This window comes from Talpa occidentalis, unplaced genomic scaffold, assembly GCF_014898055.3.
Source record: "Talpa occidentalis isolate TD23 unplaced genomic scaffold, MPIMG_talOcc4v2.1 talOcc4.6, whole genome shotgun sequence".
Taxonomy (NCBI): Eukaryota; Metazoa; Chordata; class Mammalia; order Eulipotyphla; family Talpidae; genus Talpa; species Talpa occidentalis.
The window spans coordinates 34,296,809-34,323,215 of NW_023604972.1; the positions used below are offsets into that span (position 1 = coordinate 34,296,809).

Below are 26,407 nucleotides of genomic sequence, written 5' to 3' on the forward strand. Positions count from 1 at the left end.
AAAGCATGAGGCTAGGTAATCTCACTTCAGGGAAAGCATAAAATTTGCCTTTGAAAATAATTATAGAGCCTCCCCCAGTTGTGCAGCCGTTGAGCGCTGGGCTGAGAAGCTGCCTGCAGCCTCTGCAGTGCTGGTTTGATCCCCGGCTGCCAGGTGAGGGGCCCACATGGCGCACAGACCTCTCCAACCACGCCTGCTGCTCCCCTCAGCAGTGTACTTCGGTCCTTCTGCCTGTTCTGCTCCCCAATCTGGCTCTGGTGAATTCTCTCGCCCTCCCATGCTTCTGACTGTACCCAGTGCTTGTATAAATAAATAAATCTTAAAAAAAAAAAACCTTAAAAAAGCACAAATAAATTATTAAAAAAAAAGGAAAATAATTATAGTCTTCTACATTTGACTCTACTACATAGCAAATTGTAGCACATGTTTACTTGTGTCTCTAATCCCTCACTCCAAACATCATTTTTTACTATTTTGGTCCTCAATTTTAGTAATTAATGAATGTCCCCTTCTCTGGTTTGCTAATCTGAGGTTGCTGATAGATTCTCATTTGCACATGTTTCCCTAATTTTGATTTACTTCACAGCATTGTCCCTTATCAACTTATCAACTTCTACTCTTAGATCACAGGTGTGGCATCTCCTTCTTTGTCTCCCAGAGTATTTTTTTAAAGATTTATTTATACATGAACTGGGGTACAGGTCAGAAGCACAGGAGGGTGAGAGAATTCACCAGAGACAGAGTGGGGAGCAGACAGGCAGACAGACTGAAAACGCTGCTGAAGGGAGTCACGGGTGAGATAGGAGAGGTCTGCCGCGCCATATCGGTATCTCCCTGGCCGGCCGGGATTGAACCCACGCTGCAGAGGCTGTGGATAGCTTCTGCACCTGCAACAGGTGCTCAACCTGCTGCATTACTCAGGAGACCCCAGAATATTTCTTTAAGTATCACAGCAGAGACTCTGCTATGTGTTTACCAGATTTTATTTCGTATTTCTCTTCGTGGTCACAAAAACAGAACAGTGTTGATGCTTGTGATTGGTTGAGAGTGTGATTGAATTCTGGCCAGTGCTGTATTTGCAGGACATACAGAGTATATGAAGTCTTGGATCTAAAACTCTTATATACACACACACTCTGCCCTTTGTGGTGATTCCAGAGAACAAGTAGCTAACAAGGCAGCACCATAGAATGTAAGGCACCTTGATTCTTGAGTTATTCTCTGAATATACTATCCATCGAAAGTCATCAAAGCTGCACTGAACAGAATTTGAGCGATAAATCATTATGGTCTTCATTCACTGAGATTTCAGTTTATTTGTGATCACAGTATAGTCTATTCTAATTGTGACTAATAAATGTGAAAATGAATCAAGATAAAATAGTGCATAATTATGAAGGCCAGGAAAATAAATGCCAAAATTCATCCATTTGAATTAAAATTTTATGAATTTTATAAAATTTGAATTTTTAAACATAACATTGATGATATAATAAGATACACTATGTAAAAAATAAAGCAGAGAAACAGTTAAACAGGGAAATTATTCCAGAGAATCTAATATTTTAATGAATTTACCAGGAATCTATGGAAATAAGATACCTAACATTCTTTGTAATTTCAGCTTATGTTGAGATAGTTAATATGTACAGACTTAGTCCTGATTTCAAATTATTTCCAGCACCTCACAAAAAAAAGAAAAAAAAAGTTTTCCTGAGCCAAGTTGATCACTGATATCTCTCAGCTACTTATCCTGTAGGTTCTACCAAAAATCCATTATGTATAGTTAATCTTAATACTAATCCAGTTTCAAAGAATATCTGATAGTCTCTAAAACAAATTACAGACAGTTGATGAGCTTGACTTAATTTAGATTGAGTTCAAAGACATCTAAGTCTCTATCCTACAGTGTTCCGAATGAACTCATTTCCACATTACTCCATGGTCTCCAGTCTTTGTCTTTGACTTTCTACACATTCATATCTGCTGCACATGCATGCTTATCCTTGATGCTCATCAGGATTACCATTTATCTAGCTTTCCTTTACGAACATTCCTTTATCCAAATCATTATACCAATGATCTCTTAAAAATTATTTGTTCCCTCTTTATCCCTTCAAATTCTGAATTTTCTTCCATCATTATGCTGAAAATTCTCTTAACAGGATCATATACAACCCACTCCTAGACAAATACAAAATTTAAATCAGTAAGATCATAGTTTGACATTGAAATTTGCCTTAGAAGACACTCAGACCAATCTATCACCCAACTACACTCCAGAAAGTGAAGTCTACCCTTCACTGGAAACATTCTAAGTTCTTATTGAATACTGCTTGTTGCTGAAATCACCACTTTTTACAAGAAATCTATTCTATGATTGGCAAAGTGCTTATTTATATCAATATGACAATAAGAACATTTACACACTTAACATTCCCTCCCAATTATTCAAATTTTGTCTTTTAAATAAAAATAATTTTCTATTTTATGAAACGCAACTAAAAATATTTTCAAGATTACTTTTCTGGACCTCCCTGGTGGCACAAGGGCTTAAGCACAGCACTGTGAAGCTCAGCCTCAGCTATGAAGCACAAATTCGATCCCCAGCCAGCCAGGGAGCTACCCACATGGCACAGCAGAACTCTCCTTTCTCTCCCGCTGCTCCCCTCAGCAATCTGCCTGTTCTGTTCCACACTCTGTCTCTGGTGAATCCTCACACACTCTAGCACCTCTGGCCTGTACACCAGTTCTTGTATACATAAACAACTAAATCTTTTCTTAAAAAAGATAAATTTTCGGGCCTCCCCGGTGGCTCAGTGGTTGAGCGCTGGGTTGTGAAGCTGCCCGCAGCCTCTGCAGCGCCGGCTCGATCCCCGGCCACCGGAGGAGGGTCCCACATGGCGCGCAGACCTCTCCTGCCGCCCGCTGCTCCCCTCAGCAGTGTACTTCGGTCCTTCTGCCTGCTCTGCTCCCTGCTCTGGCTCTGGTGAATTCTCTCACCCTCCCGCGCTTCTGACTGTACCCAGTGCTTGCATAAATAAATAAATAAATAAATAAATAAATCTTTTTAAAAATAAATAAATAAATTTTCTGTCAATTTTTCTCTAAATATTCTCACATAGTAAACAAGGAATACATTTGTTTATTTCTATTTAGTTTATGTATGAAATTAATGTCATCCAATTTCTTTCAGATTTTTCAGTGTTACCTCTGAATGATACAATATGATGATTATAATACATATTAATGATAGGTAAACTTTCTTCAGCATTTCTGACTTATTTCAAAATAACTAGTTATTTCAGTATAACTAGTTATTTTGCTGGGATAGTGTGTGCGTGTGTGTGTGTGTGTGAGAGAGAGAGAGAGAGAGAGAGAGAGAGAGAGAGAGAGAGAGATAGAGAGAGAGAGAGAGAGAATATCTCACTTAGTTCTTAGCATGTTGTGCCATGGACTAATTATGTGACACCAAAATCCATAGATTGATGTATGAATCACACATTAAGTTTATTTGGGTATGGGTATAGTCCAAGGAGATAAAGTTAAATGAGATCATAAAGGGCTCTCCTGAAGTCTCATCTTGACTCTGTCAGATTGAATCTCTTATTGTCACCCTTCAGCAGTAACCTGCTAAACTGAACTTATTACCTTTATTAACATGTCCCTTGTTAGTACCCTACCACAAGGACATGCTACATGCTTTGGAAAGTAGCAAGTTAGAAGCAAGTAGAGACCAAAGGCTTGAATATGGGTTTTTTATATATGTATCTTTCAAGTGCTTTTTCTGCATCTATTGGGATGATTATGTGATTTTTCCCCTTCCATTGGTTGATATGATATATTTATTATTTTGTCTTTGTTGAACCAACATTGTATCCCTGGACTCAGTTTTATTCATGGCATAAGATTCTTTAAATGTATAACAAATTCATGGTTTTCTAGTATTTTTTGAGGATTTTTTCATTTATGATCATCAGAGAAATTGGCTTAAAATTTTCTTTCTTTTAAGATCCTTTTCTGGATGGAATCAGGGTAATAGTAGCTTCATAAAATGTGTTTGCAAGCTTTCCTTCTTTTTCAATTATTTTTAGAGGAGTTTGAGAAGGATAGATATCATTTTTTCTTTGAACATTTGATTACTGAAATTCACTATTAAAGCCATCTTGTCATGCACATGCTTTTGTTTTGGGTAAGGCCTTTCTTTAATGTTTCAATGTAATTGAGATGATCAGTTTATTATTTTCTGTTTCTTCCTGATTCAGTCATGGAATGTTGTATGTTTCTAAGAGAGTCAATTCCTTCTAGATTGTCCAATATATGGATAGTCCATATAGTTGTTCATAATCTCTTAAAATTCTTTATATTTCTAGGCAGTTATAGTGATTCTGTTACATTTCATATAAATAACATGGGGAAACTAGGGGAAAAAAGTATCATCCCAGTCTGCCTACCTGAAACCTTCATAAATTAGCCAGTTTTTCTAGCATTGAAGCTGAACAAAAATATGTGTATGACTTCAAGCTAGACCATCCAAACCTGGGTTAGCTCAGGAAAAAAAAAAAAAAAAAACACATCTGAATTCAACACTAATAGCCAATTTACGGAAAATGAACAAAATGTATGCATGCAATTTTAAGTTTACAGGTTTTGTAGTCCCATATTATACAGCAAATTCTGATCAATGAATGAGCTTATGGCTATGGCACACATATTTCTAATTCTTAATTTACTTACTCTCCACTTCGATAGTACCCTACTATACAAAGCAAGGTCTAGCGTAATCTCTTTGTATAAGAGTCTGTTGAGGGGCCTCCCTGGTGGTGCAGTGGTTAAAGTCTCAGCACTATCAAGCTATTGCCAGCCACTGAAGCATGAGTTCAATGCCTGCCCAGGGAGCTAATCTCTCCTGTCTCATCTACTGCTCCCCTCCGTAGTGCATTTTGGTAGATACACCTTTTCTGCGCCTCACCCTGTCTCTGGTGAATCTTCACATCCTCCACACCTCTGGCTTACACCCCAGTTATTGTATGCATCAATAAATAAAAATAAATCTTTATTAAAAAATCTGTTGTATCGCTCTGATAAGAAGCTATCTAATCCATGCCTTTACCTTTTAATAGCACAAAAATAACAAAGATACTAAAACTGAATTTGTTTTCTAATATTTTTAGGCATGGTTCACATAACTAGCTATCTCTGTAAATAGAAATTCTATTAAAAAATGTATTGCCCCTACATAAATTATCTCAGTCATATATCTATTTGTTTTCTCATAAGGTATCTCTGTGTCTGTATTAATTTATATTTTTATTTCATTTATAATTTATGCCATTTTTTAAAATCTGTCAGAAAATACTAAGTAACAGCTTCTATGGCTTCCAAAGCTTAATTGTCCCCATTCTCTCATCACTGATGCAGAAAAAAGATTAACTAAATTTCCTTTGAAAATCCCAAGAAAAATTGTAAGTTCAAATAGCCTACACTGAGCTGTGTCCTAAATTAAGAGGACAAAATTAAACATCATGTTAAAAAATCTTCATACAATTTTATAAAGAAACACTTTGAATAACAGCTATTATGATTTTATACATGGCTTTGGCTGTAGACACCGAAGGGTCATATGTGCAGGGATTCAGCCAGCACAATTAGGAACTATGTTCAATCTCTTTCAGACATCACAGCTAGATGCAAAATACTAATAAGGAAACCTATTATCTCAAGATGCACTGACAATCATATTTTTTTTTTCTTTTGCATTCCTTCTGTAGCATAGGCAACTGCTAATGTTTGGTGAATAAACATGACCTATTCTAGAATTAGATCAAATGGCCAGTACAGTTCAAGAAGAAACATGGTTGGTCCTCAATTATGCATTTAGTTTTCTCTTCTGTAAGTAACAACTTCAAGCTGAGCCACCAACAATTCAGTTCAGAACTATTGACCTATAAATATAATTACTTATTTGATAATTAAATTAACAAAGGACATCAAATTTTAATTAGTGGTATTAGTCATTTTACCCTGAAAAAATGAAAATATTTACTTAAATACACATCTCATTCCACATTGACATATTATTAAGTGAATACCTTGATTCTGATAATCCATTGGTTGCCAAAGAATGTTGAAATTTCTGCATGCTGAGTCATTGTCTAAAATAAAATGAAAACTATATATTATAATTAACTCCATATGTTTTTTCTTTGCTTCATTTGATAATAGGCCAAATTTTGCCATTTTCCTCAATTAAATGTCTTAAATTTAAAAAGTAACCTTGCAATTGCAAAATATGAATATATGGAAATGTATTATCAAGAATATTCTCTGAATAATAATACTTATTTGCAGGTAGTTTATCTAGAAAAGTGAAATTTATAATTAATGTTTCAAGTTCTAGAAAATAATTGAAATAAGAGTTTATAGTTTTGAGATATTTAATAGGACATAATGCAAATTTTCAACAGAGATTTCAGTTACATTGATTTTAAAAGTATTTCAGTCAGTTTGTTAAAATAATCTTGAAAGTTTCATAGAATTATTGTTTTGTGTTAAAAATGACATTTTGCTTTAGTTATTAGTTCTGCCACCTACTAATGAATTGATTTTGCACAAAATGATATTGATCATTTTATAATAATTTTTGAATAAGATGTCACAGCTAATTAAAACAGACTATTATTTAGGCAAATTATATTTAGGATGCCTACATGTATTTCATTTTTTTTATATGAGATGGGTATGGACAAGTTGAGTATGTGAAATTCCTTCCATATAGATTATTTTGATTTTATTATTTGATAAAAATGCTTTTAAATTGTTTCTAGTCTGGAAGCTAAATAAAACATAAAATTTTCATATGTAAATTACTCTAGTGACTTCAAAACTTTTTATCACAATCTATAAGAAATGCTTTTATATAGTAAATCAGTACATACATGCACATACACATATATATTCAATATAATTTGTTATGATACCCTCCCTTCCCCATCCCCATATTCCACATCCAGAAGTGGAATTGGTGATAGTATGGTAGTTCTATTTTGAAATTTTGAGGAATCACCACATAGTTTTCCATTATGATTGCAGCAATTTACAATGCCAGTAACAGTGCACAAGGGGTCCCTTTATTTCTCATTCTCTCATTCTCTCTTGCCTTTTTGATTATAGTCATTGTAATAGGGTTAAAGTGATATCTCAGTTTGCCTTTGATTTGCATTTGTGTAGTAATGATTGATGCTGAATACCTTTTCATGTACCTATTAGTCATTTTTTTTAATCTTTTTGCACAATATGTCAGTTCAGATCGTTTGTCCCTTTTTTTTTTAAATTTGGATGGTTATATTTTGGTTGTTGAATTTAATGTCTTTTTATATGTTTTATATATTAACCTTTATCAAATACATAGTTTGCATATATTCCCTCTTTTCTTTTTTTGTTCTGCTTTGCTTGGCTTTTCTTTTAACATGATTTCCACTTTCAGTGTTTGTTGTCAAAGTAATTACCAGGATCATGTCAAGGAACTTCCACCTATGTTTTCTTCTATGAGCTTCATGGTTTCTGGCCTTATATAATCCATATTGAGTAAGCTTTTGTAAGTGGTGTTAAGATGATGGTTCAGTTTCTTCCTTTTACATGTGATACTCCATTTTCCCAGCATCATTTATTAAACTATTTTTCCCATTGAGTATTCTTGGATACTCAAAGGATACTCCCATTGAGTATCCTTTGTTAAATATTAGTTGACTGTATACACATGGATTTTAATTATGCTTCATTGTTCTGCCTCTTTTTATATTAATATCATACTATTTGGATTATTATAGTTTGTAGCATAGCTCAACTTAGGAAATGTGATGCTTTCCCTAGGGACTTCTTTCTCAGCACTGTTTTGGCTACTTGTGGAATATCATGCTTCCATATCAGTTTTTGGATTGTTTTTCTAATCTTATAAATAATGCTATTGGAATTGGTACATATGTAATGACCCTATATATAGTTTTGGTACATTTTTAACAATTTTAATTCTTCCAATCTATGAACAAAAGATACCTTTCAATTTATTTGCATCTTCTTCAGTCTCTCTCATCAATGCCTTGTAGGGATCTTTCTTCTCCTGGTTAAATTTATTCCTAAGCATATTATATTATTGTCTTTGATGATCTTTGTTTCTTTTTCCAGATGATTTGTTGTCAGTGTATAGAAACATTGCATATTAATTTTGTGTCCTGCAACTTTACTGACTTTGTAAATTAGAACTCTCAGTTTTTAGTAGTCTCATATATATAAAACCATGTCTTCTGTAAATAGAGACAATTTTATTTATTTTCCAATTCTGATGCCATCTATTAGCTTTTCTCATCTTAGTACCCTGCTTATAATTTCTAGTATTATCTTGAATAGGAATAGTGAAAGTACTAATTTTTTCTTGATCTTAGAGGAAAAATTTTCAACCTTTCACCATTAAGTGTGATGTTAGCTGTGGACTTGTCATATATATCCTTTTATATGTTGAGGTACTTTCCTTCCAAACCTACTATGTTTAGAGTTTATATCATGAATGTAATCCTTTTGCTTTGAACAAGCTCTGGGTCTTAACCTTTTTGTGTTCTGTATCATTAACCAACAGTTACCTTTCAGGTTTATGTTTTTCATTTCAACTCAATTTAGTTCTGCCTTATTACTTAAGCTCTATTAAGATGCAATTGTTCCAAATACTTTGCCATAATTGATCTATAAAAAGGGAATATACTTTCAGCTTCCTGTCTAGAATGTAAGGGGCTTGGAAGTCCTAAGCTCAGCCTGACAGCAAATTAAAACTAAGAACAAACTGAAAAACCAAAAATTATTCTAGGTCTATAAGAGAAGTGAGGTTACAGGGAAAAACACACCCCTCAAACTTGGAGACACAGATAGGTGATACAGAGAATCTCAACTGCAAAAGAAAAAAATCATAAGCACAAACCTCTAAGAGAACTAGTGTCAAGGTAGGAAAATCTCATCAATATATATGCCTACCCTTTCAAGATTGGAGGTCAAGTTGCCAGAATTAATGTTATCAGAATGTATCAGATTTCTTACATAGAATTTATAACTTAAAGATTTGTTTTGTAGATAAAGTAGCAATAGCAAAGACATGAAGAAAACATGATTCAATGCAAAAAAAAAAAAAACATGAAAAGGTTTGGTCACATTTGTTTCAGTAAAAGAGTTCATATCTAGGAAAGAAGTGTAAGGCAAAAAATAAATTCACGGTTACAACTATAACAATGACATTTCTGCCCAACATCATTATAAGGCTTCTTAATTTAATCCAATTTAGTATTTACTGTCACTTCATGTGTGATGGATAATCAGATGATGACTCAAATTCTCTTCATTTTACAGATGGATAAATGGGCTTAGAGGGAGAGTTTATATCCTAAATTCACTGAACAAGTAAATGAAAGAACTAGGTACACACACAAGTGGTCTGACTTGAGCACTTCCATTGTTATTGTGCTCTACTTCTTGTTGCCCACAAATCAGTACAGTATGCCTAAATGAAGATTGAACTCCTCAATTCGTAAATATTGCTCTGAAACTGTACAATGTAAGAAAATTTTAGGCACCTCCCAGGCATCTAAGCTTTGGAATATTCAATCATTGCTGAACTAATGTTATTCCCTATATGTTCTCGTTACTGAAGACACAGAACTTTCTTCTCTGTTCTATCCTCTAGCGTGACACAGGAATTATTTAACTAGATTATGTTACTTTTGCCTAAAATTCTTCAATGAGTCTCACTGATCTTTAGGGTAAACAGTCCAAAATCAGTTTGTTTTAGTAATGATAATCATAATATTCTGGAAGAGTACACTGTGAAAATGTATCCAGGCATGATGAAAATAATCATTGCATAAACTTAAGTAGATGGAAGATTGTTTTAGTAGATGGCAGCTTGAAAATGAATCTCCACAGTAGAAATTTCCACATTAATTTGCACTTAACATTACAGTTCTTCGAAATCTAAATATTTGCCTCTTGCATGGGTGATGAGTAAAGTACTGAATGAATTAACACATGACATATTTTAAATTTAAAAGTTCATGTTAATCACTATTCAAATTAAATATGGTATATCCATATGTACATTTATATCTTAACCTTGTGAGATGAAAATATAATCATTAACCTAAAAAATGTAACATTGTAAATAGTCTTTAAGTATTTTCCAGAAAGAAAATTGAAAAAGTATATAGTAGCAATTACTTTTTATTGAAAATGTCTAGATTGAAATTTAATGGTATATAAAATTATTTCTTTTAGAAAGATGTTTTTATGGAACAGCAACTATTTCTGAATATTTGGTTTAATTTTTGAAAATATAGATTATTCAAAGGATTAAAGATCTGGAAAAAAATACAAAATCTTAGGTAAAAGAGGTTGACCTTGAATTTATGGGTTACTCACTTAGCAAGTTAAACTGAGAAAAGTCTTTAGGTGAAAAAGTTGCTGCCACCCTGCAGTGAATGTAGTTGAGTTACCACAGCAAAGAAACAAGAGCCAAAAGAACAAGGAGTAATGTTGAAAGGGTACAGAGTTATTAAAAAACGCAAGCCAAAATGCTGCAGGCCCCTGTGCTTTCAATAGAAAGTAAAATTTGCCTTAGCAAACTTAGATGGTGAAAGAAAAGTTAAAGAAGCAGGATAAGGGCCTCCCTGGTCACAGAGGCGGTTGAGCAATGCACTGCGAAGCTATTTGCAGCCTCTGCAGCGCAGGTTCAATCCCAGCCAGCTGGCTGGCGAGAATCCCACATAGCATGGCAGACCTCTCCTGGCTTGCCCGCTTCTCCCCTTAGCAGTGTATTTAATCAGTCTGCCTGTTCCTGGCTCTGTCTCTGGTGAATCTGTCTCTGGTGAAGATTTAAATAAATCTTAAAAAAAAAAGCAGCATAAGATTAATTAATTTATTTGAATGCAATCAATTCCTTTAGAATATATCTGCCTTAATTAAAGACTTTCCCTATATCAAAGTACAGTGTTACAAAGTGTGTTTATGTATATGTATTATAGGACAAAGAAAAGCAAGAATAGTAGGTGCCCAGTAATAAATCATCTGTCATCTTCCTGAAATAACAAAATAGTTTAAATACTTAATAGGAAAAAATTACTTCAGTAAAAGACTATAAAAGCAATATAGGGGCCTCCCCTGGTGGCACAGCCATTGAGCGCTGGGTTATGAAGCTGCCTGAAGCCTCTGCAGCACCTGATTGATACCTGGCCACCGGCGCGGGTCCCACATGGTGCGACAGACCTCTCCTGCTGCACCCCCTGCTCCCCTCAGCAATGTATTTCGTCAGTCTGCCTGTTCTGTTCCCCACTCTGGCTCTGGTGAATTCTCTCACCCTCCCGCACTTCTGGCTGTACCCAGTGCTTATATAAAACAAACAAACAAACAAAAACAATATTGAAGCGAAAATGGTGTGTCATTATTTTTAATGGTTATTATTCCATTCCATACATTGAAATAATGAGAATCTAAGAGTATATTTAGTATAAAGTATTTAGTAGTATGCCATATAATGATCACCAAGAATTTACTCAATCTTACCAAAAGTAGTGTTTTCAATATCTGAAAAAAAAAAAGTTCCTTTGTGAGTTAATACAATTTTGTTTAATACAGTCCTGCCCACTTCTTCCATCATTCCTTAAATGTGAGCATCTCATCCTCCACATCTTGATTTATACATGAACCTATTCCCTCACAGTAGCTATGGCAAAAAAAAAAAAAAAAAAATTGTTGCCTATCCAATGCCTATTTCCCTTTTCCTTTCTTTTTCTTTCTTTTTAAAGATTTATTTATTTTATACAAGAACCAGAGTACAGGCCAGATGTGTGGGAGGGTGAGAGGATTCACCAGAGACAGAGCAGGGAACAGAACAGGCAGACAGACGGAAAGCACCACGGAGGGGAGCAGTGGATGAGACAGGAGAGGTCTGCCGCACCATGAGGGACCCTCGCCGGCTGGCTGGGATTGAACTGGTGCTGCAGAGGCTGTGGACAGCTTCACAGCACTGTGCTCAACTGCCTGTGCCACCAGGGGAGGCCCCCTTTTCCTTTCTTATAGATACTAGTTTCATTGGTGGAGGGGGGAGGGGACTATATGCCATATTCTAGATAATCTGTTATCTAAGCCACCTATAGAAATATCATCCTTCTTTAAAATTCTAGATGTAATTAGGTGAAAATTTCCTGGACAATAGGCCTAAGTGGCTTAGGATTTTTTTTTTTTTAATTATTTTGATGTAACTGTAAAAAAAGGACAAGCATTTCCCCCCTTTGCACTTCTTCCTGCTTTGATACATTTGTCAAGATGCAGTGCTTGGAGTATGACTAAGAAGAGAGAAAATATAGAAGAATCAAGTCCCCTGTTGATATGATTAATTTTTGAACTAACCTTTAAAATGCTTGTTTCATACTTCACAGTTAAGTAAAGTAATACATATCTACATTATTTCTGACACTTTTTGAGTTGTCTATTAACTGAAGCTGAGAGCATGATCATTGTTATTACTTCAGTATGCAATAAAATAGGTGAATGTAAAATAGAACACTTTTATCAGCAAATTTAAAGTTGTGTAGAGGTATATATTTGACACTTCTAAACATTTTACCGAATGTATCTTTACCATATTGCTGAAAATGTAATTGACACTATACTTCATTATATCACCCTACTATGTCACATTTTCCATCCATGGAAATTTAATCCTGTTGTATTTTGAATTTCATGAGATTAGGATCAGGTGCCGTACCATACTGCCCAGATGGCCCCATGTAGACTGAGACACTCGTTCCCACACTGTTAGGCGAGGACCAGGCCAATATGTCACAACTAAGAATTCCTTTGGCCAATGGGCAGCTTTCTCCAAAGACATGCCCTGTCTTGAGGGCAACCTGCATCCAACATGTACATACAAAGTAAGTGAAAAACCATCCCAATTTGACATTCTCCTAAAGAATTGACTGATGTTTCTGTTGCCTTTGTGGTAAATTTAAATGTTCTTATTTCAATCTTACCATCCTAGCCCTCTAACAGATCATAGGTACAAGATTACATTGGAATAATTGATTTATATATAGAGATCTTCTTCCTGTGGACTCTGATCTATAAGAGTTGGTACTGAAAATCATCCTATGAAGCAAATTCTGTATGGGATTTGGACATTAATCTGTTAGTCAGTCAGCTAGCAATTAAGATAGCTTTGAGGTAGAAGTGTTGATAATCCTAGGCATGCAGTAGTGATGAAGCTATTGAAGCTTTTGCTGGTGATAAACTGGCATGGTATGCCAAGGTAAATTAATGCACTGGCAGAGAAAATATTTGAGATGTTTGTGAGGTTTGGAGAAAAAACATAAGGATTGTGGGATTAAATAATTATTTAAGAGAGCTATATATACTTCGGTGAAGGGTGAAAATGATCATCATTAAGATAAAATGTGAAGGTGATAGGGTCCCCTTGGGACTGATTAAGGAGACAATTATTTCCTGCAATCAGAGAGCAGAAACAATGGAAGATCTCACCAGAATTTAATTATAAAGTCAGTAGAAATAATAAGTTAAAGTCAGCATTTTCACTGAGAAGGAATGTGAGCATAAGATATGGGATAGAAGCATTGACTTGTCATACTCAAAATTCTAATACCCAAGGTCTCCTGAGACCTCTGGACTTACAGAAGTGACCCACTTCTTTCAGTTAAATGAATATTCCCTCCTTTCATAACATGGTACAGAAGTCTTGTCTTAATAGTCAACTTGTTTCTTCCCTCCAACCTTGATCCTCATCTTTAATCTGGGCCACTAGACAAATAACTAGCATTAGGTGGCAATATAATTTGGATAGCAAAATGTTAGATCTGCTACAGGAGAAAGGTGGATATAAACTAGAAGAGCTGCAGTACATGGGCAGGCAGGAGCAGAAAGATATACTTAGAAATGGACCCTGAAGGTGGTGGATCAAGGACACTAGTTTATATAACATTGGATATATGAGATTTTAGCAGTCTGGAAGTACTCTCGGGATTGAACACAATGATAAGACCCCAGGCCATGGTGCTATCACAAGGCTAAAATGGCTCTTGGGAGCCAATAGTAATTGATGACTCATACTTTGAGAAATGGAAATGCTAGAACTCGGATAGCAGAGAGAAGAAGAAGAAATATTTGGCTCAAAGAAGCTGGTATACTAGAATAGATACACACATAATGCCAGAAAACTCACTATCTGACTCATCTCAGAGTCCAAAGTTCACTCCATTTGTTACAGTAATAAGGAATACTTCAGGAAAAACACAGTGACTTTGTCGAGAACCTCAATGGGGTCTATCACTATAGGATAGGGATGAGAGTAGGAGATGCTGTAACAGAACTGAGTCCCCTAATAATAAAGGTCAAATAATAGTGGGTGTAATTACTGAATGGGTGTTCAAGTCAGGTGGCAGCAAGGGTTGTCTAAGGTAGAGTTGTAGAGATGGTTAATAGAACACAGTAACCCTAGGAACAAGATAGACAGGCTTCAAAGGTGTTATTCATTCTATGCAATAGAAAGAAATGAAGGTTGAATAACCAGAATTGTAGAGCAGCTTACCCCTAAAGGTATCTAATATGCTGGGTCAATTTTCCGACTTCTAAGCAATTGACTGAGAAATGCTTCCCCAGGATAAGAACTCTGCAAGACCACAGCAAAAGGAAATAATACCACATTCCTTCCTCAGTGGCTCCTGTGGCTATTTATTCAGTTAACTGCATAGAATAAAAAAGAAGTAGAGAATACCTGGGCATTTCAAGATCTGTGGAACACAGGGCCTGATTTGAAACTGATTTTCTATTACCTGAAGTGTTAAGAGAAGGTAAGATGCTGTTATACTACAGGGCCAAGAAGAGTTTGTTTGCTAAGCAGGCAATCATGCAAGCATCTGTGGGTAAACCTCTATCCATATTTGATGTGAAATTGACAAATAGAGCAGATACAGTGTGAAAAAGACATGCTGAGTGTGGATACAAAACTTTCAGACATGAAGACTTGGGTCACTCCACAAGAAATGCACCTAGTTTCTAAATCAAGGTGGGGAGATTAGAAGGAGTAATAGGGAAGACAGATGAGCAATAGTTTTAGTGCTAAGACAGACTGTAGTGGGTAGCTTATAACTTGTCCCACCAGTCAGTCTTCTGTAAGTTTCTCCAAGGATAAAGATAAATCATAATCCCTGAGGATCTGTTCAAAGTTACCCATTTATAAAGCAAATGAATCTTAGTGGCACAAGAGGTAAAGTGCAGTAGATACTATATGGTATATATTTTAGGTGCTGTTTGCATACCTCTTAGCACTGAGGTATTCATTCTCCAACAACTGCCCTTCAATGAAGAAAAGTGTCTCACTTTTTTTTTTTAATATGCACATGGTATTTAATGTTACATGACCAACACATTGCTACTGTTGAGAACAAGAAAACGTGAACATTTCCCTCACCTGGACTAAAGTTTAGACAGTTTTCATCCTGTCCTAGGTTCCTGATCTTACTTTCCCTAGAATATTTCATTTAGAATTTTTTCTATCCCTGTAAGATACAAATTTTTAAAAATCCCTTCTCAGTTTTATAACCTAGGAAAATCTTTCTTAAGGACATGTTTCCCATCCTTTTTTTTTTTTTTTTGTTGAAGTTATAAAAGGTTGATGGGTACTTTATTGGTTGGCTCAAATATGAAATTGCAGTGGTTTTCTTTTTTTTTAAATAATACATTTTCTTTTTATATTCCCCATACAATTACAACCCCCCATTCTGACCCCAATCCCTCCCTTCCCCCCCAAAAAAAAAAGTGTCTCTGGTTCATAGTTTTTTGTTGATTTTGATTTTCACTTTCTTATAGTTATTCATTTTCCTGGTCCCTTATTTAAGTTATCTAGATTCCTGCTATGAGTGAGACCATCCGGTATTTTTCTTTTTCTTTCTGGCTTATTTCGCTGAGCATGACCCCTTCCAGCGCCATCCATGTTGCTGCAAATTGCATGTGTTTATCTTTTTTTTGAATGCTGAGTAATATTCCATGGTGTATATGTACCACATCTTCTTGATCCAGTCATCTATTTTTGGGCATTTGGGCTGTTTCCAAAGCTTAGCTATTGTAAATAGTGCTGCTATAAACATAGGGATGCAGGTATTCTTTGGAATTGATGTTTCTGTGTCCTTTGGGTAAATACCTAGGAGTGGAATTGCTGGATCATATGGAAGCTCTATGTTTAGTAGGTCAAGAAATCTCCACACAGCTCTCCATAGTGGTTGGACCAGTTTGCACTCCCACCAACAGTGCAGGAGAGTTCCTTTTTCTCCACACCCTCGCCAACATTTGTTGTTGCTAGTTTTTTTAATATGTGCCATTCTCACTGGTGTAAGATGGTATCTCATGGTAGTTTCTGCACAGCAAAAGAGACCATAACAAAAACAAAGAGAAACCCCACCAATAGGGAGAACATTTTTGCACACAACACCAATGATAAAGGACTGATCACAAAAATCTGTGCAGAGCTGATGAGACTCAACAACAACAAAGAAAATAATCCAGTCAAAAAATGGGCAGAAGAGCTAAAAAGAAACTTCTCTGAAGAAGAAATGCAAATGGCCAACAGGCATATGAAAAAATGTTCAACATCACTTGTAATCAGGGAAATGCAAATCACTTTTTTTTTTTTAAAGGAAATCTTTTCTCAGTTAAAGTTCTGATCATATCTGGTCAATGCAAGGGTATGAAATCCCAACCACCTTGTCTAAAATAAGGGCATCACAGATTGAGCTGCCTGCATAGTATTGCAATCTTTTCTCAACCCAGTCTTTCTTCTTTTACTTCATAATAGGCATCAGTCCTGCGAGCAGTCCCTAACAAAATACAGGCATGAAAATCTCTGACTCAGACTCTTTTCCTCAGGAAACACACTTAAAACAGGAGTTATTTTATTTTTATTTTTCCAAATCTCAGAATAATTATCTACATCAGATATCCTGAGTTGGATCATGATGAAGTTTGAAATCCCATATAAAATTAATACAGATAATATACTCAAGTCAGATGGGAGATTATTATGGCTCAAGCTCCATCCATTGTAAAGATGAATGATACATTTGCAGTCATATATGTAGTACACAATCATTTTTAAGGATAGTAACAGATTGAGAAGAAAAGTTCAAGACTTGAACTATACATGTTCAGAATGAAATTAACCCAACATGTTGAGATTATAAATAATAAGCCATGTATTTAACTAACAACATGCCTGGGTGAAAACACTGACTTACTGCTGCTATTCATGTGAGAGTATGGTTTCAGATGGTGACTAGACATATTAATTAAGCCAGTAGGAAGAAATATTTCTAAAGAATAATTCACAGGTTTGCTGCATTAATAGCAGGATTATTATACAAATCAACAATGGTGATTCTAAGTATGGGTTTGTGAAATTGAAACTTGAATTCTAAGTATAGTTCTAGATGTCATGTTAAGAGAAAAAAATGAAAGTACTAAAATTAAAACATATCTGTTGTATGCCAAGTACTACGCTAATTACACCAAAGCAGCCAATATTTGTATATAATAATTGAGGTCTGCTGTGCCATGTGGTATACTTCCTGGCTGGCTGGGGATCGAACTCCTGCTGTAGTGGCTGCGAACAGCTTCATAGGCTGCGTCTTAACCCCTTGCGCCACCAGGGGGGCCCCTAACAAGTGATTTTTTTTTTTTTTTATAGCTTCTATGTTTACACATACATATTATTTTGCAATTGTTTTTGAATTCCAATTTCTTGAGTTTTATAAGTCACTAATAGTAAAAAAAATCATTTGAAAGTGGCAATGAGAATTCTCCAATACTAAATGCCTAACCTCAGGGCATTCAGTCCTTCAGGTTGATAAAAAAAAAAAAATTGAGAACCATTTAAGTAGCTATTCAGTAATAATGATAGATATTAACAGGTAGATTTTGACACTGCTGGTTTCAGAAAACATTATAAGAGAAGATATTTATTTTTGACATGAGATCTCTTGATTCTTAAAGCTACAGGCTCTAAGTAGGCTATTGCATTTATATTTGAGTCCATGGCACATTCCTACAATCATGTAAGGTTGTTCTTTTATGGCTTGCAGTACAAAGACCACACTTTCTCAGATTTGGCCTACTACCTAGCTTCAGGGTGCCTGGCCAACACTGTTCCAATGTACTATTTACTTTTCTGCTCTTTTTGTTCAACTAGATATTTCCCCACCAAAAACTCTGGGGCATTGTAATAGCAGCCATGCTGCCTGCGTAGCTTAAGAGCACACTTTACAAAACATGTATATAAATTCAGGTATTTGGTAAGTGTAACTTAGAAAATGTACATATACTTACACTGTTTTGAAAAGTGTCTTTTACTTTATACAGTAGAAAATCCAATTTACAACTAAATTAGTGCATGTTAAGCTAGTATTAAAATACTCAAATGATACTAACAAATGTGTTCCATATTTTGAGAGTATAGTTTAATATGTTATAGTAGCATCTAATAGACTTTTGATGTTGTTATACCTTCTAAAACTAATTTCTAATACAGATACCAGAAACTACCTCAACTATCAAAATCCTAACCTCAAATAATTCACATTTGGATAGGAAAACATGTATCATTACTGAATAAAGTAATTATTAAAAGCCTAAACAAAGCAGGAAAATGGAATAATTTTCCAGACATTATACTGTGTTTTTATTATTATGTCTGATTTTCCATTTATTGATGATTTATATTCATGAAGATAACTATTATCTATGAATTCAAGTACTTTTTTCTTCAGTTTATGAAAAGTTAATGCTAGAGAAGCATTTCATATTGTTTATTTTAAAAGGAAAGGTGAAATATCTGAAAATTTATGGTGTTTCACTATTGCAAATAGGTACTGATCATTTCTTCTTACAGTATAAATCGTTTTACTAAATATAAATAGTAATGATGACTTATAACTTACATTTTTCTTAAATCACTGTGTTAACTGTAGACTTTATACATTTAATGTATTGAGTGATCATTGTCATTGAGACCATATAAAAACCATATATGGTGTCTGCCATGGTTACACTACTAAAGTATGTTAACAGTTGTTGCCACAGAGCTCAAAACTCAATATGAATGAAATTCTTGCTTGAATAGTTATTACAATTTTATTAATGATTAGTATGTAAACCTAGGTTATATATAAGGCCTTACATATTTTTATATTCCTAATTACTAACTATTTGGGAGAAAAAAAAGCAATTTCTTTAGAAAAATGGGAAAAGTATCATTTCTGCTAGATATAAATATGGACATGTCAAATTAGAAGGAAAAGAATGACCATAGAGAGGAGGCTATATGAAGTTATCAATTTAGCAAGATGTGTTAAAGAGCATAAAGGGGGCAATTTTAATGAAAGCAAGAAATGGGGGACTGGAGGTTGAACTTTCTTCTATTTTTAGGGAGCAATCCAATGACAGTATTTTTGCAGGTTACTAGCATATTAAGAACTGTATATCAGGGCAGCAGAGTGTAAAAAGGATCGATGTTGAAAATATCTGGAGCCTACTAGTAATGCAGCTACTGCCATATGCCATGTACATGTAGTATAAGACTGAATTTAAAGGCAGGCAATAGATTGATTAGATGTCTATATGTACCTCTCTGGTAGAGGACAAAAGCATTATATTGTTATATAGAATAGAGGTTAGCAAACTGGGTTCCATGGGTCATATCCACAGTGCTACTTTTTTTTTTCCTGTAAATAACAATCATTTCACTCATTTATGTATTGCTAATGGCTTTTTTACCCTACAATAGCAGAGTTGAATACTTGCCACTGAGACCATGTAGCTATACCAATATCTCAATCAAAAAATAAAAAAAGGGGGCCTCTCCGGTGGCACAGCGGTTGAGCACTGGGTTGCGAAGCTACCCGCAGCCTCTGCAGTGCTGGTTCCATCCCCGGCTGCCCCGCCGGCGAGGGTCCCACATGGTGTGCAGACCTCTCCTGCCACCCGCTGCTCCCCTCAGCAGTGTACTTCGTCAGTCTGCCTGTTCTGCTCTCCACTCTGGCTTTGGTGAATTCTCTCACCCTCCTGTGCTTCTGACTGTACCCAGTGCTTATATAAATAAATAAATAAATAAATAAATAAATAAATAAATAAATAAATAAATAAATCTTTAAAAAAATCAAAAAAGGCATTTTGATGAAACCAGAAATCATTTTGAAAAAGTTTCGAGAACACTGTAATAGAACACAACTCCATTTAGAAATGATAATCATGCCCATGTGTTTAATATATAAGCATCTCGTATTTCCTCATTTAATTCGCCTACATACCATATTGCCAGAAAGGTTGTCAGCCATTGTGTCTTCCTGTCTAACTTTTAGTGTGTCTTCCTGTCTAACTTCTCAATTTTGCAATATACAGGCATTAGAGATACTTTTCAAAAGTCACATACTTTATAAAAGTCACATATAGCTAATCTCAGACATCTCCCCTCTATTCTAGAAGTGAAACATTCACACCTAAGTGAAACCATCTGATGAAGTTTTTCTCATTTTAGAGGTTAGTTTCCTAGGGCTACTATAATAAATTAAAACAAACATGGTGCTTTGAAACAACAGAAATCATCCCATCTGTCCCTTTTAGTTCAGTCTGGCAATGTTTCAGCTGGTATAAAATTCTCAAAATATTTCATCTACAAATGTCAAGGGGCCCAGGCCATTAAATACCAAGGTTTTCTACAGATCCTTCTTGGAAAACTATTTCTGACTTAAGGTGAGACGTTTGGTGGATCTGTAAGTGATATGCCTAATCACATGCATAATTGTTACCTTAATAATTTTATTCAATTATACCCTTAGCCCTGTCCCCTTGATCCTATCTGGATGGGATAAGATTTTTCAAATCATGTGCTGGTTCCTTTTCACTTGACAGTTCATACCTCAATTTTTCTCTTCCACTCACAACTTTCTTCCTCTCACAATTTGTGAAGACAAATCAGGTGTACTATGGATTCCTAGCTTAGAAATTTAAGCTAAATATCCAAGATAATCATTTATAACTTCTACCTTGCAACAGTAGAAAATGGTCCAAGCATTCTGCTGCTTTATAACAATGGTCCAAGCATTCTGCTGCTTCATTTTCTAGTCTTGTTACTCATTTCCATTTCATTCCCCTCCAACAAAAAAAAAAAGAACAGTAATTGACATGTTTCCACTAACATTCTGTTATGACAAAATGTGTATTCTCTAATATATAAGGATTTTTATGAGGTTATCTTCATTTCTTTTTGAGTTCTCACCATAATCACCTTTAATGCTATATTTCTATCAATAGTCCCTTCAAGGCAATTAGGTGTTACTATCATGTACTTCTAGATGCTTCCAGACTCTACCCATTACCTTTGAGAGAACATACTTCCTGGTGCAAATGAAAAATATCTGCATGCATTGAATATAGCCGCTTTCACATTTTTTAGGTATTTGCTATAGTAGCACCCAACTTCTAAGCAGTAGAATATGAATTTCTTTCCTTGGGATACCATAACAGATTACCACAAACTTGGAGCTTGAAACAACCATTTTGTGTCATATTTCTGAAGGTAAGACATTCAAAATTAAATAACCACCAGAACCAGGTTCTATTGAAATCTCTATGAAATGAAAGAATTCTTCCTTTGTTTCTGTCAGTAATAGACTTTGTCCTGCTAATCTCTGTCTCCGTCCTCTTATGCATTCTCTGTATGTGTGTGTCTTGGTGTCCAAATTTCTTCCTTCTTACAAAGAAGTACTCATACTGGATGCAGGGCCTACCCTGATTTTAACTTGATTACTTTTGCCAAAATCCTGTTTCCAAATCAGGTCACGTTCACAGGTTGTAGGTGGACATGAATTCTGCAGGAACACTATTCACTCTGAATAAAGGTGAATAAAGCTGTTGAGAAAACCATGAAAATCACATTTGGCATGCCAACTCTAATATCTTTTACTTTCCCAGCAAAAGGATTTAGACAACTTGCTTAATACTCTTTAAACCCTTTCCACAAAAGAAAATTCAGGCTTTATGTAAGTCTTAAGTCACGTTTGAGATTTTCTTATATGGAGGAAACTCAAACATGAGCATTCAAATGGTCAGGTTTTAAATTTCTTAATGAGTAAAAGGGAAATTTTTGGTTTTTAATGAATTAGTTCTTTAAAAAAAAGTTACCAGCAGCAAAAGGCTAAATTCGTTCCAGTCTAGGAGGTCATTTCTTCTAGAAATATCAATGAACTTGCAAACAGAGCTTGACCAAGCCAAACAGAGGAATACAAACAATCCATTCTCTCTTCCTCTCATAAGCCTCTGTACTGTGCAGCTTCCTTACCTTCACCCTGTGCCAAGGGTCTTTGATAAACGTCCGATTTTGTTGTTGGTCTATCCCACAACAGGTTTCTTCCTTTCAAGATGATTGTGTTGGCACCGGGACTTAACTCCAATACCAACTGGACAGTACATTGACTAAGAGAGACTTCCTGAAGGAAGAGAACTGGCACTGGATGTGTCAGTCATGTTGCCAATAGCCTCATGTTATTTCTGTGTATCATTTTATACTACTGTGTTTTAATGTGTGACCGGTCACCCAGAGATTACATTCCCCTTCCTCACGTTCTACTCCAAAGCAATTCTTAGACAGCCATCCTACTGTAATATGAAACCTATATCTGCTAATGTAATAAATAAATAAAAGCAGAAAGGATGTTATTAATCCATTTATGAACATTTTTAGTAATTGCTTGGCAACTACATGTCAGGTATATATGCAAGATTTCTATTTCACTGTTCTTAATGTTTTAGTTTTAGTAAAACAGTATAAATGTTGCTCTATATAATTTCTAACAATGTTATTCTTATACATAAAACTTTAACACAGTGCTTAATTACTCTACCTGGAATAAAGAACGTGACACTGAATGCAAGGAGACTAGGACTTTCTGAAATGATAGCACACAACTCATGTATTTTCAGTGAATCAAACATGCAGAAAAACCTTCATAGAATAAAAATAATTCACCTTTGTCAAAGTGATGGCAGATTCAACTTAAATTCAGACTTCAGAAGAATCCACTGTATTTCCCATTTTGATGGAAATTTCTACCAAGATTAGATAAACCATTGTCCTCTACCTCAAAAAATAAAATTGTCTTGAGGTAACTTTAACTATGTGCATATTCTTCCATTTTCATAACTTATAATGCAACTATTGTGATCGTGTGCCATATGCCAGGGGTCTTTGAGACTGTTCTTTAAAAAATCAAAATACACCATTTGCTAATTAGCATCCTAACAATTATGATATGTCAAGAAAAATCAAAGAGAAGTAATATGTAATCTTAATTTATTATCAATATGAAAAGTGCTCAACTAGCCCTAATTCCCTGAAAAAAAATTATCTGTGACTAAGTAGATGAGAAAATACTTGTCTCTGCATCATTAACATACATTAGGACATGTGCTTCAATGGTAATGTTGTTTTTCATTTACATGGTGAAAGAATGTAAGATTCTATACAAACAAAAAAAAAAAAAGGAAAAAAAGGAGAAATCAAAATTTTAAGGGTATCACTCTAAAAATTTTACCTTAATTCTATTAAATTTTTCACAACATGTAATTATAAATCTACAAATGCACTGTCATTTTTTTTTTCCAGTTACTTGAATTGTCACCTTCAAAGTGAGGTCAATCTGTTACACATCTCTGCACAAATCCTTAGTACTAAATCATTTTGTTCACACACTTCTGAACAAATAACAGTGTAAATCTCTTCCATTTCAGTTCACAAAAGGCTGCTCCTTTTTTCCCCTTTTTTATCTATGGCTATATATTATAGGTTATATAGCAAGGACAAAAAGAAAAGGAGAGGATACAAAATATGGACTGTAATTCAGAACTAAATTCAGGTGATTAATTTCTTCAGTTGAATGGAGTGTGAAAGCATAATTCTAGATTTTCTTTTTTTCTTATACTTGTCATACAAAATAAAGAACTCTAATGGTTATTGAATACTAAGATTGAACTGAACCCACATTATTTCATTTTAATGTATTTGCTACTGGGTTGCCATGATGTCCTCAAGTTATGTTTTGTAGCACAAGATTTGATTCTTCAGAAAGGGTTTTATTTTTTAAAAGATTTATTTATTTATGCATACAAGAGCTGGGATACAGGCCAGAGATATGGGGAAGGAGGTGTGAGAGGATTTACCAGAGACAGAGTGGGGAACAGAACAGGCAAACTGAAACACACTGCTGAGGGGAGCAGTGGGCGAGACAGGAGAGGTCTGCTTCGCCATGTGGGTTGCTCCCTCGCCAGCCAGGGATTGAACTCGTGCTGCAGAGGCTGCATATCACTTCATAGTGCAGTGCTTAACCCTTTGTGCCACCAGGAAGGCCCCAGAAAAGTTTTTTTTAAAAAGTTACATTGTTTTATTTTTAGTAGATATTTATTCAAGAGGAATTTTTTCATTAGAATGTCTCCAATTGTTTGTAATTTCAATGTGCCTTATTGCCTTAATAGGTTTTCAAAATTATTATATAAAACAATGTCTACTTAATACCATTAGAGCTATGGGCCTCCCCGGTGGTGCAGCGGTTGAGCGCTGGGTTGCGAAGCTGCCCGCGGCCTCTGCGGCGCCGGTTCGATCCCCGGCTGCTCCCCGGCTGCTCCCCAGCCACCAGAGGAGGGTCCCACATGGCGCGCAGACCTCTCCTGCCGCCTGCTGCTCCCCTCAGCAGTGTACTTCGGTCCTTCTGCCTGCTCTTCTCCCTGCTCTGGCTCTGGTGAATTCTCTCACCCTCCCGCGCTTCTGACTGTACCCAGTGCATGTATAAACAAAACAAACAAACAAATAAAATAAAATAAAACATGCCTCTATAAAATAAAATTTAAAAAAAATACCATTAGAGCTAGAACAAGCAATATTTCCATATAAAATGATTTTATATATATTTTTCATATATATACATACACACACACATATACTTGTTGCTCAATTTATTATGGAATAGTTTTCCATGTATGCAAATAAATTTTACCAATCTTAAAGAGTTGTAGTTTTTGCTATAAAGTGTGTGTGTGTGCTTTTAAAAATTAATCCCTGTATAGTTATAGTATCTTCAATAGTTAATGGTTTTCATTATATTTACTGTAATAGTATAGAAATGTGATTTTATATTGATGTAATATTCAACAAAATTATTATATTTTAGCTATAAAGATTGTCAGTAGCTTTGTATAGGCAATCTTAATGTGAAGTAAGTTTTTTTCCTTGTTTTCCTATCTGTGTAATTTTCTTACTGAAACTGCTTAAGAATACCAGGAAAATACTGAATACTATGATAATGGCTATCCTTGTCTATTTACTGATTTTACAAAATGATTCTTTGCCATTGAATAGAACATTCGCTATAAATTTTGGCATGACTTGCTATAAGATTATAGAATTTTCTCCTATTCCTAATTTGCTGTTTTTCTCATGAATAAATGTTGAATTTTGTCATAAGATTTTTTCTACATCTGTTCAGTTTATTTCTCCAACTTTATGCTCTATATTTAATGTTGTAAATTACAAAGCAGTCAATAATTGTTTTACGCTTAAACCACCATTGTATTCCAGAACAAGTATAATTTGGTTAAAATAAAGTTTCTTTTTAGATTCATTTATTATACAAGAACTGGGGTACAGTCAGAGGCACAGGAGTGTGAGAGAATTCACCAGAGACAGAGTGGGGAACAGAAACAGGCAGACTGACCGAAGACAATGCTGAGGGGAGCAGCTGGAGAGACAGGAAAGGGCTGTGGCGCCATGTGGGAATGTCCCTGGCCAGCCGGGAATTGAACCCCCGCTGTAGAATCTGCGGACAGCTTCACAGTGCGGCGCTCAACCGGCTGTGCCACTGGGGAGGGCTAAGATATAGCTTTATTTTAAAACACTGATACAGTCAAATGACTATTATTTTATAAAGGGATTTTGCATCGATGTATATGAACTTGCCTGTAATTTTCTTAATTCCCTTATCTGTCACGTTAGGCAGCCGTTAGAATAGCCTCCTAGGAATTCTGCCTCCTGGTACTCACACACTTGTGTAACCCTTCTCACTGATTACAGACTGACATAAGCACTGCTTTTTAATGAAGGGAATATTGCAGAAGGATGAGATGCCATTTTGAATAATATGTTCTAGAATATTGTGACTTCCCTCTTGATTATTTCCCATATATTTCTCTCTCAGATATCATTCAGGAGAAGCAAGCACTATGTCGGGAGCAGCTTTTTTGAGAAAACCATGTGTCAAGGAATGATGTC

At 35.2% G+C, this 26,407-nt stretch overlaps 1 long non-coding RNA gene across 1 annotated transcript in view; it reads left to right on the plus strand.

Moving 5' to 3' along the window:
- LOC129144714 (uncharacterized) overlaps positions 1-26,407 on the plus strand; it is a 153,045-nt gene extending 126,638 nt beyond the window's left edge. Inside the window, exon 3 of the long non-coding RNA XR_008549177.1 lies at positions 26,334-26,407. This is a non-coding gene — a long non-coding RNA (uncharacterized LOC129144714). The remainder of the gene's footprint in view (positions 1-26,333) is intronic.